This window comes from Vespula pensylvanica, chromosome 22 (genome assembly GCF_014466175.1).
Source record: "Vespula pensylvanica isolate Volc-1 chromosome 22, ASM1446617v1, whole genome shotgun sequence".
Taxonomy (NCBI): Eukaryota; Metazoa; Arthropoda; class Insecta; order Hymenoptera; family Vespidae; genus Vespula; species Vespula pensylvanica.
In genome coordinates, this window is record NC_057706.1 from 2,444,395 (window position 1) to 2,449,101 (window position 4,707).

Genomic DNA, 4,707 nt, shown 5'->3' on the forward strand with positions numbered 1-4,707 from the left:
TCCGAACACACGCCTGTTTCAGAATAATACGAGGAAACGAATGAAGCAATGACGACGATTAATCAAATTCGAAGAATGATAAACAACGATTAATAAGATCTGATTTATTTAACGAATCAATTTTACGATTACACATTTATTAAAAATGCGAAGTTCGAGTTTAGTAATTATTGATAAAACAAACTTATTATGATCTGGCATTCGTTGAAAATAGGTAAATTAATTAACGTCATTATATTCTATTATAATAATTAAAATTATTTTCAATGTAATATTGAATTACCAAAGTAATTTCGAATGTAATATTAAACTTTCAAATAGTTAAAACGATTTTCAATGTAATATTGGATTATATTGATTGTTGGAAATATTTCAAACTTATATTAGAAAATCGAGACATTTGTCATGAGAAAAAATAAAGAAGAAGAAGAAGAAGAAGAGGAAAGAAAGGAGAACTTAAAAATAATTAATTTCTAAAACGAGGAACGTAGAATTTGGAAACTCATTGATCAAGGAATTTAGAATTAAGAACGATGTTATAAAAGGAACTTGGAATTTCTAAATTGATCGAAATAAGAATCTTCTGTAAAATTTCTAAATCTACCGAAAGAACGAATCACACCTCTCTGCGAAACAAGGAAATCCTTGAGATCGTCGCTTTTATTCTGCGTACGCGTGTTCCGTGCGTGCGTATGTGTGCATGTATGCGTGTGTATGTGTTTTTCTTTCTCCGAGACAAAAACAGAACCGACAAATATGCGAAAGAAGTGAGAAAGCTTAGTCTAAAAATAAAAATATCTCGGCACCAATAGATAACACCGAGCGAACGTGACCTAATTATTAGAAAGCATAAGCAAACGAACGAAAGACAAGTGATTTAAAGTCGAAGAATAAAGGACGAGTACTAAGAGAAATTATTTTGATTAATAATCGGATCAACAATATACTATCTACTATCGATACCAGTTAGTAAATTGTGATATCGTATCGAATAATATCTAAGTCATAGGTATCAAAAATGTTGACACTCGTTTGATACTTATATCAAGATATCGATACTCATTCGATATATTTTATGAAAGTATCGATACTCATTTGATACTTCTATAAAGATTTAAAAGCGAATGGATACTCTTTGTTCCTTCTTCGTCTTTTGTCTCTTCGATTTCGAACGGTTCTTTGTTTGTTTATTTGTTTATTTATTTGTTTGCGTGTGTCAATAGATCAACAGAAGTGTCGAACTTATTATCGATACTTTCACGTGAAATCAAACGGGTATCGATTCGGTGTAAGTAAACACTTTTTGATTTAATATCGATTTAAGAATTTATTAATATTGAAAGTTTCAATATGTATCGATATTTTCCATTAAAGTATTTTGCTATTGAAGTGGTTGAATTTTATCAATGATATCAATGATATCGATATCAATCACAGTTTGCGATTACGCTATTATAGTTTTTTCTTTCTTCTTCTACTTATTCTCGAAATAAGTTCGTAAAGGAAGCATTCATTATAGTATCAACAAAAAGAATAGATAGACGAAATAGAAAAACTATTATATTATCGATATTATTATCGTACGTGCTTTCTCCGCTCGATATTTTCCTATAAAATGGCATTATATCGTAGAATTCATTTTAAGATTTTTTTTTCTTTTTTTTTCCTCTCTCTCTCTCTCTCTCTCTCTTTTTATTGCTCTTTCAAAGACCAAGCCTTAAAGCGAGTTTGCGTTCGGTGTTATTAGAAGCACGAAACTAAAAGTCCGCCATCGAGGAGGTAACCTTCGCGTCTTTTACTTTTAACGCGTAAAGGAACACACGACTAAAAAAAAAAAAATCTATGTACTTATGCACATCGAAGGTCGTTAATGGAGATTTAATGCAACGATTAGCATAACGCGCGTGCCCGACTGTAAGTAGCGAGATTACACAGAGGTCTGCATTTTGAAATTTCTTCTTTCTTTTTTGTTTCTTTCTCTTTTCTTTTTCTTATTCGAACGATCTCTTAAACATAGTCCGTGTTCTCGAATCCATACTTTTTTTGTTCTGTTTTTACGTCGACTCTAAAAACTACTTCCACTTTTATCGAACGGATCAAATTTGTACATACGATCGAATAAATAAAAGAGTTGAACGAAACGAAAAGTAACAATCATTAAAATGCTCTTTATTTCTTTTTTGTTTTGTTTTGTTTTGTTTTGTTTTGTTTTCCATCGTATCAGAAGAATTACGAAATGGAACGCTGCTTTTTTTTTTTTTCTTTTACCTTTCGTTTACAATCTTTTAATATTTCGACAGACTTTATACGGCGGCCCATGATTCCTTTTGGTCTTCGACAAGTTTCTAAATTTATAAGTAGATAATTTGTGAGATGAATTCGATTTCATTGTGAAAAAAAGGAAAAATAATAATTTCACTCGATAGACGAAAACAATATTGAAATTTTTGTTAATAATCGACATAAATAATTAACAGAAATAAATTTCCAATCGTCGGAATATCGATGCAAGACGTTGCGTTATTTTTTATCGAACGAAAAGTTTTTGTCAGTTGATACCAAGCAATCTTTCTACGCGATACAAGGTATGCACCTTGCTCGCGTATCTCTAAAGATATTTTTGAATTTTTCGTCTTTTCGCATTCCGTATATGGAGAGGCAAAAGCGTTAAAATGTCAACTTCGGTCATACCGTAAGGATGATTTTGCATATGCCGCGACCAATCTCAGTCCTTTTCTCTCTCTCTCTCTCTCTCTTCTTCTTCTTCTTCTTCTTCTTCATTTATTTTTTTTTCCTCGCATCTCCTTCGAGTGTCTCGTCGCGAGATTCGAGAAATCCTGTGCAAGTGTTACGTAAGGACCCCGTCTTATTTCTTATAATGTGCTGGCCTTGGATGAAGCTACGCGCACCGTTCACCTACTACCGAAATTGGCGATTGTCCCTTCTACTAATTATTATTTAAAGGATAGAAATAAATAATAAAGAGTAGATGAGAGAAGGATCGGTGTATAGATACATAATTTGTAAATATTAATATTTATAAAAGAAATCTCGTATTCGTCGATAACGTAGATGAACAACAACTGGAGAAAAATAAAAGGAGAGAGAAAGAGAGAGAGAGAGAGAGAGAGAGAGAGAGAGAGAGAGAGAGAGAGAGAGAGAGAGAGAGAGAGAGAGAGGTATGTCGTCGAAAAATAAAAATTCGTTCGCTCACGTGCGTGCGAAGGTTTTCCTGTCGGAGAACCGCCCCTCTCGTTGTTCCTCTTTCTCTCATGCGATTTAAATGTCGTCGTTTTCGTGGCGATGATGGCGGCAATGCTCCGCGGCTTTTTGAGGAAATTATGCACAAAATTGACGTTACGTAAGCGCCAAGAGTATTTCTGGTACCGTGAGAAACATCTCAGAATCTAAATGATCGTATGCAATATGCGACAATAATTTATTAAATATACACGTTTCTCCCTCTCGTAATTTACGTCTTTATCTACCATTGTTATAATTTCTTCTCTTTTGTAATACGAAAGAAAAACCTATCATTCAATGAAATTAGCCGATCGTTATCGAGTTTAATATCGTTAAGAACAACTTATTTTTCTTTTTTTTTTTAAACTCGAAAGAAGGTAAACGAAAGAGGCCGAAGTAGAATTAGATAGTAAAAGAAGAAGAAAAAGTATAAAAGTATAAAATTTATTGGGAAGAAAGAATGAGAGAGAGAGAGAGAGAGATAGAAAAAGAGGGTTTGATCGACAGATAAAGTGAGTCGATAAATTTGATGTAAAGATGCACACGAGAATAGATATGTGCGCGACAAACGGAGTATAAAGTGAGTTCGCTCGTTTGCACGAGAGAATAAGAGAGTACGAGAGTAAAAGAAATAAAGAAAGAGAAAGAGAGAGGAGGTGGTGGAGGAGGAGGAGGAGGAGGAGGAGGAGGATCGGGGAGACACGTCTTTAACGAGTACGCCTCGGTTCTGCGGAGCAGCCGAGCTGACCTTACGTAACTCGCGTGTGGTTTGGGGCCACCTGACTTTCGTGTCATTAACCTTATCCGCCATTATGTACCCGCCGACGATATTTCGTTAGAAATCTCAGAACGGGCGAGTTTCTCTTATGTAAGCGCCAAAGCGCGTCAAAACGTTCGTTCCTCGCGCTTCCATGCGATTTTTCTACCGTACCGACGAGATAGATAAAAAAAGAAAGAAAGAAAAAAAGAGAGAGAGAGAGAGAGAGAGAGAGAAAACGGACCTCTCTTTCTCTTTTTCTTTTTTTTCTTTCTCTACTTTTTTTGGCGATCTCGAAAAGTACCGTTGCCCCTAAAAAAAGAATATATCGTCTTTCTAACGTTGGTCTCTATTCGTATCGCAGTAAACTACGAAATCGTCAGTGACTATATAACGTCGTTTTTAAGGAATAATTATTGATTAATAATTCGTTAATAGCCTTGGTTCATCCGTTCGACGTTTTTATTCCTTTTAGAAGAAGGAGAATACTAATATGTGCCGATAGATAAATAGGTAGGTAGGTAGGTAGGTAGGTAGGTAGGTAGGTAGGTAGGTAAGTAAGTATCCCACCGTCCTTTTCCTTCTGATTTATACCTACCGTGCAGGTAGGTATATAAAACGTAGGTGCTGCAACTCGTTTCTCATTGGAAATTCTTAACCAGCAATCTTCATTAAGAGGAACCGTCCATCTTGCCGCTTTTGCGAGG